Source organism: Pinus tabuliformis, chromosome 5_2 (assembly GCF_031772625.1).
Source record: "Pinus tabuliformis cultivar Carrire ecotype Pingquan chromosome 5_2, CPIR1, whole genome shotgun sequence".
Taxonomy (NCBI): domain Eukaryota; kingdom Viridiplantae; phylum Streptophyta; class Pinopsida; order Pinales; family Pinaceae; genus Pinus; species Pinus tabuliformis.
This window is the reverse complement of record NC_142306.1, coordinates 25,423,969-25,433,236: the sequence shown is the minus strand read 5'-3', so window position 1 is coordinate 25,433,236 and position 9,268 is coordinate 25,423,969. Positions and strand designations below refer to the sequence as shown.

The following is a 9,268-nucleotide window of genomic DNA, read 5'->3' as shown; positions in this document are numbered from 1 at the left end:
CTGAAGTATACCTTTAACAGGTGGTTTGATTACTAAGTCAAGGTTGGGTTTCTCGATCTGTAGTAGACTGGAATCAGGAGGAGGTGTAGTTGATTTGTTTGAATTAGAAGATTCTGCTTCTTTACCACCAACAGGATTTTTACTACCATAATCTTGCAATCGCATCACAATCCTGACACGAGACATCATCATAATGGGTTATTTTGAGGAATTTGATGAAGAGCCAATCATCTTACTATCTTGAGTAGGAAAAGGATCCTTCAAGACAACAGGCATTTGAGAACCTTTAACGATTTTTGAAACCTCTGCTCGATGTGGGCAATCTTTAGTAAACGGATCCTCTTCGCAAATGAAACAATGATAATGAGGTTTTCATTTCTTGTTAGTAGATTCATTTTTATTTGTTTTATCTTTTGAATTTTGTTTATTTTTCTTCTTCCCCTTGTTTTTACTATCGGATTTTGATTTGGACGTAGATGATTCTATGACATGGATGTTGGCAGAAATTTCAGCAGAAGACTCTTCTATCAGGGAATGAGGTAAAGTTATGATAGGAGAAGAATTCTTTGAAGATTTCTTCTTACTTTTAGTGCTAACTGAACCAATCATACCTTTAGTGGCATGAGATCCTAAAGGAGCTGCAGTTATTTGACCGTGTTTTGGAAGATCAGGGATTTTTCATGTAAAGTACCTGACTGCATATAAACGAGGTCAAGGTATTGAGCTTGAGAAATGACTTGCTCTTTAGTAACAACTCCTCCCTTAGCTACATCTTTAGTGATTTTAGGTAACAATGATTTAATGAACCATTCCGCTAAAATTTGATCCGGAATGAAAACTTTCACTAAACGCCTTCTACGTCGCCATTCGTGAATATGATCAAAAATATATGTGGACGTGGATTGTTTCAATGAAGTTAACAGTTCCGTGCCATTGTCATATCTGACATGCAATTGAAAATGAGTTAAGAAAGCAGTGGCTAACTGATTGAAATTATAAAAAGAGGCTCGTGGTAACTCAGTGTACCATTTGGTGGCAAGACCAATAAGTGTTCATTGAAAAAGACGCAATCGAATTGAATCATCAATGCTAGAATTAGATGCACACCAGAGGTGATAAGTCATAACATGATTTGATGGATCCTCTCCTAACTTACCCTCGAATTTCAGGATATCACTAGGCAAATTACTAGGTATTGGCAGCCAATGCGGAAGATAGTAAATCGGATCGTTCATAAGGCACGACAAATTAGGTAAGTCCAAAGTTGCAATAAATGGTAACTAATGGTTAGGGTCGCGAAAACCTTGAGTAGCGAGACCAGTTCCAAGAGGAGGATATCTAGGATAACCTAGAATCAGATTTGCATGAGGAATGTTATAACCTCCTGGGAAACCAGGATTAATCAGACTAAACTAGGGTTGTTGAGGTTGTTGATAAGTATAGCCAGGATATGGTTGATACTGATAAATTGGGTTTTGTACAGTAGGACCGAATTGATATTGTCCCTAGTATAGTTGATATGTGAATTGTGGTTGACTTGTGGCAATTGTAGCAATTGTACTAGCTAGTCCCGAAGGCATCTTGACCGAAGTTTGAACCGTAGGTCCTGACTAAGGCACAGAGACTTGAGGAATTTGCACTGATGCAGGGGTAGTAGAAATCAGAGCTGGTGATACTCTAGAAATAGGTGTTGTAGGTTGAATAGAGGTTAGAGTAGTTGCAGCAGTTTGAGGTGGAGTATGAGGTGAACTAGGGCTAAGCTGCTGAACTGTACCAGATGCAGGGGTTTGAATAGTAGGTTGGACAAGTTGCTGGGTTGGACTAGAAACCAAAGGTTGTCTAGGTTGATTAATTAACTGCAAATTAGGTTGCAAAGTCTATTGATTTTGAGATGGATCCCACACCATTTTCATTCCAGAGTATGGGCCCACAAAAGGTTGTGCATATGGAGGACCATAACCTGGTTGAACGTAGGATTGATAATTAGGCGGTACATTTACAACTCCTTGAAAAAATGGTTGAAAAGAAGGCAGTTGGAAACCTTGGGTTGCTTACTGACCTAAGGGATGATAACCCTAAGGCATGTACTAAAACTGGGGTTGACCTTGATGTATGTACTGAAACTGGGGTTGACCTTGGGGTATGTACTGAGTCTGAGGTTGACCTTGGGGTATATACTGTCTTGAAGATTGATAAACTTGAGGAAGCCCTTCAGGCGGTAACTGAATACCTTGGGGTTTCCCCCCAGGCAGTAACTGACTACCTTGGGGTTGCCTCCCAGGTGGTAACTGGCTACCTTGAGGTTGCCCTCCAGGCGATAACTGACTACCTTGAGGTTGAGGATTTGGAATACTACCAGACATCATAAGGATCTATTCTGCGTTCAACACTCGAGTTCCATTACTTCCAGATGATAACACTTGTTCAATCGGTTGAGGAGATGCTCCTAAAAAGGTAGCCGAGAGTGACTGGTACCCCGAAAGAACAGAAGGACCGCTAGATAAAAATGTTTCAGGTGTTTGGGAAAACATAGATGACTATCTTGACATAATCGATGATGGATAATAACCTCTTGGTGTAGGATGAAAAGGAATTCGAGGTGGTTAAAAACTAAGACCCAGGTTTTCTAAAAAAATTATCGAAGAAACATACCAAGCATTACTCTTAAAAGGACTGTAGAATATTGATTCACACTCCCTAAGAGTTAAAATCTGTTGGTTTTCGGGAAGAATTATGTCTTCTTCTGGATTAACAAGTTCTTCAATAGAAATGAGGCCAGAAGGAAGATTTTGAGTAATGATATTGCTTACTCTAGGTGAACCAGGATTACTAGAAGCTGGAGAAGCAAATCCTGAAGTTGGAGTAACAGCAGGTTTAATGTTAAGCTCAGTATTTTTAGGTTCTTCAACTAATTCACTTGAAGGAGAAATACTACTAGTAACTTTGGAAAATGAAATTAGCTCTTGAATAAACTCCATTGTTTGTATTTGATAATCATGATGAACAAGTAAAGATGACTCTCTGGCTTCTGGTGATCCAACTCTATTGTCACTAGATGATACAAGAGCTCGTAGCCCTTCAAGATGGCTTGGTGAATACTCAGGAGGTTTCCACTGAAGTCTACAAGATTTTCTTAGTAATTCAGCCACGATTAAATATTAATTAATCACACACAAACAAAGAAAATTTCAATAAAACCACCTAAAGTCTCCAAAGAAACAAACAGTTGAATCACACGTTTAAAAAATCTAAGAGTTCAAACCACACACAAACAGTAACTTCTTGTACTAAAAACACTAGTTGGTGATGAAATTCAACTTAGTAGAAGTTTAATACAGAAAGGGCGGCTGGAACAGTTACCCCGATAACCTGCTTAATGAAACGGACTGGCACAAGTTTCTTCACAAAACCATCTCAAGTGAAGAGAACCCCCCAGAGATACCAAGTGAGTCTAGTCAACGTCTACTCCAGGTACAGTGAGACCCATCCTTCACCGTCACCTTAGGAAATAATCTTAATTTTATGGACACTAAGGTTACTAACAACAACAAATACAACTGGGGGAACAGTCTACAATCCGATCTACGCGCAAGGGCAGAGTAACAAAGCTCAATCCCCTTGAAGGCTCCTTGACATGATCAATTCAAGGTTTACCAAAAAGTGACCCCAGGCTCCTTGAAAATGGTTAATCTGAGGTCTACCATTTATAATACGCGAAAATCTTCTATCTTTCCCAATGAAACAGACTTGATTATTTCAAAGGTTCGGACATGATCTCGTGATTGACTCCTTTAAGAGAAGCTTCCCAGAATGTATCAATTACAATTGGATTTATTTCCTACCACAAGATATATCTACTTGTTTGTTTTAACTATCTTGGAGAGTTAATTACTCCCTACTCCAAGATACTAGCCTAAGTTATATTGCTGATAAGATCCCTAGAAATAAAAAAAATTACTAGATCAATTTTAATTAAGTGTTTCTTTTATGCAGTTGTTCCTTAAGTTAATAGGTATGGAAATGAAACTTTGATGGTGTGAAGACTCAAATCCAAACACTAAAAGATACACCTAAAATGATAAGCAATTCATTTTTCTTTCAATGAAATTCTAGCTAAAAGAAAGAGTTCGAGAATGCAATTCTTTAAGAAACAAATCTTTCTTTCAACATGGGAATGAAAAGAAAATCTTTTTGTATTTTTAAATAAGAACTCATAATGAGACTAATAATGAATGCTCACAATAAAACGCTTTCACTTTTCAAAACTCGAAACTACAAGGAAAAATAATTTTCCTTTTCAAAAGAGATCTACAAGTTGTAGAAAAGCACTCAAAACTACCAAAACTCATTTTGAGATCTAAAAACTTTAAAATCTAAATTGAATAAAAGCTTCAATTCTTTTTGAGGATGTTTTACCTAGTCGTTTAGTAAACTAAGGATTCCTTTGTTCATAATAACAAACCAATCAAAAAACATCTAGATATGTTTTCTTTTGTAAAAATGAAATTCAAAACTTATAACAAAGTTTGTTGAAAGATTTGCAACGAGAAAACTGAATCTATTTCTCACAAAGGATAGATTTCAAAACCAAGTTAGACTCATCAAGAAGACAAAAAGACACCAAGGTAATCTAAGGTTTCTCAAGCTTCTAATCTTTGAGTCATTATAGAGACCAAGTGAAAATCACTCCAAGCATGTAAAACTTCTAGAAAATCATCTAAAACAAAAATACTATCGGAACTCACTGACAAGAGGTTTTCGACAAGAAAAACACAGATCTGGGTAGACCCTAAAGCTTCTAAATCAAACCTAAACCTAACTGGAAAAAGGTATTTTAGGTTTGTCAAAACATTTTATAGGGTCCACAGGCTCCAGAAGTAACAGATGTGGTCCCGCTTTGTTTACTAAAGGAAAAGTGTGGAGATGCCCGCACTGCCTATGAAGAGAAAGTGCAGTCCCCTGAAAACTTCAAAAAAAACAAAAAATACTCCTAGATTTAAAAACTACCCAAGCCAGTATACATCAATCAAAAACCAGAAAGGAAAACACTTTTCTCAAGTCAAAACAAAGGAAAACAAAAAATCAAATTCTTTCCCCAGCGGAGTCGCCAATTTGTTGGTCGGATGAATCAATCTTGCAGAAAAGACTGATCTCCCTAGTATCACAAGATAATCTAGCAAAAAACAAACAAAAAAATCTATCTTTCTCTAGACATATGCAATTTACAAATAAAGTCTATAGAGGTGTTAAGATCCTACCTTAGATCCAATGCTTGTTCGTTGTAGCTATCCCTCAATTGTTCGAAAGAGTTATCTTTAAAGGCCTACAATCAAAAACTAGCAAACATCAAATAACACTTGCATGGAAAATATCGTAAATCATGTCTATTATGGTGATCAAGGGATCCATAAAATAAACCATTAATGAACAACTTATTGAGAAAAACAAACTTATTTGCATTAACTTTGAAGTAGAAGAACCTTACAACCTTTTCATCCTTGATGTTGAATAAGCTCTTCCTGGGGTCCAAAATAGGAATTTCCTTTACTTTGACAGGCCTTGCACTCTTCCGAATGAGATCTTAGAGGTATGTAATCTCTTCTCATAAAAGCTCAACTAAAGAAGATTAAGTTCCAGTAGCATTTCACCTCAAAAATGTTCAGCTTCTAACCTCCTAAGTAACCAGCCCAATGCTTCATTTTATAGTGCAAAGGAGGAGGTTACAGGTCCATCTATGAAGGGATATAATCCTCCTTCAAAGGGATAAGCTCCTCACATCAAGGGGTTAGCTCCTTAAGGTATGGAGTCCATGAACGTTAGAAGAGAAAACTTGCCACCTCAATATTCTTTCCAGAAGCTTCTAGAAATGATTGCAAGTGAGTTTTTTAGAATGTACTCATGCCTTTTTAACCTTTATAGGGGTCCACACCTATAACACATGGACAGAGCGGTCAGGTGTGCAGGGGACATGACCATTAGGTGTGGGACCACAGGTAATGCAAAGAGAAAGTGTGAAACCAGAGTTTTAAAGACTTTTAGGGCTTTTATCTTACTTTCAAGGTTTGGTATGGAGAACTGAGGCTTAAGACTTGCAAAAGAGGAAGGTATGAGTGGTAATGGACTCACACAGATTGCAGAATGTCAAGGTGACAATTTTTAGTGCAACACCTGGTCAACATCATTTACGGTTGAGACTAGGATGGTATCTGATTGTCTTTGAGCCCCCAACTTTCGTTCTTGATTAATGAAAACATCCTTGGAAAATGCTTTCATAGTGGTGTGTCTTTCATAAATCCAAGAATTTCACCTCTGACAATGAAAGAAAAATGCTCCTGACAGTCCCTATTAATCGTTACTCTAGTCTCGAAGGTTAATGCAATAGGACTACATTCCTATCATGTTATTCCATGGTAATGTAGTCACAGCATAAGCTTGCTTTGATCACTCTAATTTTTTCAAAGTAACTGCGTCAAATCTGCGACCTAGCCAATCAAGGCAAGGAGAATTCTGCCGACAAAAGGGATGAAAGGGTAGGTGCACACCGAGTAAGCAGACTGAACTTTACGACCCAAGATCCAACTACAAGCTTTTTAATTGAAACAACTTAAACATACGCTATGGGAGCTGGAATTACTGTGCCTATTAGCACCAGACTTGCCCTCCAATTGATCCCCATTAATGGATTTAGATTGTACTGATTCCAATTACCAGACTCGATGAGCCCAATATTTTTATTTATTGTCACTACCTCCCCATGTCAAGATTTGGTAATTTTTGCTCTTGATTCCTTCCTTGGATGTGGTAGTCGTTTCTCAGTCTCCCTCTTCAGAATCAAACCCTGTCCCCACCATGGTAGGCCTCTATCCTACCATCAAAATTTGATAAGGAAGAAATTTGAATGAAGCATTGCCAACACGAGGTTTGTGTGATCTGTCAAGTTATCATGACTCACTGGAGAAGAGGGCAAGCCTCGCCGACCTTTTATCTAAAAAATTCATCCCTTCCAGAGAGTCGGGAATTGGTTCACATATTAGCTCTAGAATTACTTCAATTATTTGAGTAGTATGGTGCCATCAAAAAACCTATAACTGATATAATGAGCCATCCATAGTTTCACAGTCTCAATTAGTTCATACTTAGATATGCATGGCTTAATCTTTGAGACAAGCATATGACTAATGGACAGATCAACTGGATAACACCCTCCCACTTCAAAGGCAATTGAGGGTGCTCTCTTACCAAGCGCCAACTTGAACATGCATCAAGTCAAAGGGATATGAAAATGTAATGTAAAACTCTTATGCCTTGCACCTCTTGAATCCCAAGAAGGAAACACACACACAACATGCTAAGGAAATGTCATACAAATGGGTGGACCTATCGAGTCACAACTCACCAAGGCCACTTTGGAGTTTGGAAACATGCCCCAACCAACCATAAAATGAGAAATCACTCACCCACTCCCTTACAAATGCCTCCAAAAACCTCCATGCCCCACACCGAGTCTACCTAGGAGTCCTGTCAGACAGAAGCAATGGTGGACCTCAAACTCTCAATCCCCTATGGTAGCCTCGATGCAAAGGAACTAAATGGAGAATAACCAACTATGTAACCTATATATTTCTAAATGAGCCCCAACACTCTCTGCCCCACACCGAGGCGACCTAGGATTCCAACGAGACAACAGCAAGAGTGGACCTCGATATCTCGATTGCCTGTGGTAGCCTCGATAAGAAGGAAAAGGAAGGAAATAAAAATAGGATGACCCACTGCAAATCCTATCTTAGAGAGGCCATACAAACCTCCCCACCCTATATCGATGCCACTTAGGAGTCCACCCAGAAAGCAACAATAGTGGACATCGATTAGATGATTTCCTGTGGTAGCCTCGATGCAAAGGCAAAGGAAGGAAATAATACAAGACAAACCAAGCCTACAACCTCCCTTAGAAATGCCCCCCAACCCTCCCTGTCTCACACATGGGCCACCTAGGAGTCCACCTGGATAGCACGAATGATAGACCTTGATCACATGATCAACTACAACAGCCTCAATGCAAAGGCAAAGGAAGGAAGTAAAGCATGGCTGACCAAGCCCACATCCACTCTTAGAAATGCCCCTCGACCGTCCCCTCCCTGCATCGAGGCCACCTAGGAGTCCACCTGAACAATGGTGGACCTCGATCACTTGACTGCTAGCAGAAACCATAATGCGAATGAAAAGGAAGAAAATAAATGCAAATCAAGAGGCTCGCTACACAATACAATAACATATACAAATAGGAGGAGGGATTGGGCAACTCTGCACCCCACGCACCCTACGTATAGGAAACCTAGGAGATTTCCCACAACTTTACCAATTGGACAATGAATACTTTTCACTACGGCCACCTCCACACAGATGAGGGAGGTCGAAGTGTTCCACCTCGAAATCCTTCTTCCAAATATCCCCCACCATTAATATAGCAAGCCTCCTCCCAATTGGACCATGATCACATACACAATTGAAACAACAAATACCCATAAACATTCTGACTTAACATTTCCAACCGCAAAAGTCTATCGTGGACATGAGATGCAAGGAAAAATACAACCACTCGATCAAACACATGGACCACTACATCTATCAAAGCCTCAAAGCCAATGAAACCACAGATGATTGTGCACATTGAAAGGAATGCCAAGCCTTAACTTTACAATAAGGAGAACAACTTCTCACATCGCATGATAGAAAAAGCATGCAAGAGGGGGTAGGTGGTTTTCAGCTAAAAACCTTCCACATTCCTCTTAAATGTATGCATCTCAACCAACAATGCCAACATAGAAAGAGTACACGCACAAGAAACTGACACCATAAGTAGCGGAGTAATGAAGAGGCTAGTCGTCACATGGAACCACACCACAACAACCCATACAACTCTGAGAAATTAGAGTAGAAGAGGAATTGTTCACATATGTCTCCTGGGACAAGCATGGACACCATTACTGGTCATGTGCTACCGAGTGGGTATGGAGAGAAGATGAAAATCAACCACCCTACAAACAACCAAGGCCATTCTTCAAGCAAACCCGAAAAACCAACTCAATTACCAACCTGCCTTTCACAAAAAAAAAAAAACCCCTCCCCACCAAATAGGGAGGAGGTGAACAATATACCAAGGAGCCAATTTCAATGGAGCCACACATGGCTGCTTAGCCCAATCAAAATATTCTATTCCAAAAAACCAAGGGGCATGATAGCGACATAGGCATGAAGGAGTTTTGGGGTT

General features: G+C 39.3%; 1 pseudogene; it reads right to left on the bottom strand.

Annotated features, from left to right (window-relative positions):
- Positions 1-6,114: 6,114 nt before the first annotated feature.
- On the bottom strand, positions 6,115-7,198 carry LOC149157463 (18S ribosomal RNA; annotated as a pseudogene).
- Positions 7,199-9,268: the final 2,070 nt, after the last annotated feature.